Here is an 818-nt window from a genome sequence, read left to right as displayed (position 1 = left end):
AAATGAGTAAATGACGTAAAAATCCACTTCTGGGTCCACTTGGTGTGTGTTTGGGCTGAGCAATGAAGCATTTTCGTGTAGAGACCTTTTCTGGAATTTAACTCCAAGTTTCATGCCAGTTCCAGCGTTAAACGCTGGAAATATTGAGGTCGAATTGCCACGCCGGTTTGGGCCATCAAATCTTGGGCAAAGTATGGACTATCATATATTGCTGGAAAGCCCAGGATGTCTACTTTCCAACGCCATTGAGAGCGCGCCAATTGGGCTTCTGTAGCTCCAGAAAATCCACTTCGAGTGCAGGGAGGTCAGAATCCAACAACATCTGCAGTCCCTTTTAGTCTCAGAATCAGATTTTTGCTCAGAACCCTCAATTTCAGCCAGAAAATACCTGAAATCACAGAAAAACACACAAAATCATAGTAAAGTCCAGAAAAGTGAATTTTAACTAAAAACTAATAAAAATATACTAAAAAATAACTAGATCATACTAAAAACATACTAAAAACAATGCCAAAAAGCGTATAAATTATCCGCTCATCAGTTAGTCTAAAGCTTTAGTCTAAAGGAATTAGACATGGCTAGCCAAGCTTCAGTAGGAGAGTACATTCAAGAGCTAAATTGATGAAGATCAATCAGCTTTGGTGATGATGAGAACATCACCTTGAAACACTAGAATTCATTCTTAAAAATTCTGAAAAATACATAATCTAAGCAACAAGATAAACCGTCAGTTGTCCAAACTCAAACAATCCCCGGCAACGGCGCCAAAAACTTGGTGCACGAAATTGTGATCATCAATGGCGCCATCAACATGGTAC

This window comes from Arachis duranensis, chromosome 6 (assembly GCF_000817695.3).
Source record: "Arachis duranensis cultivar V14167 chromosome 6, aradu.V14167.gnm2.J7QH, whole genome shotgun sequence".
NCBI lineage: Eukaryota > Viridiplantae > Streptophyta > Magnoliopsida > Fabales > Fabaceae > Arachis > Arachis duranensis.
This window is presented reverse-complemented; position numbering follows the sequence as displayed.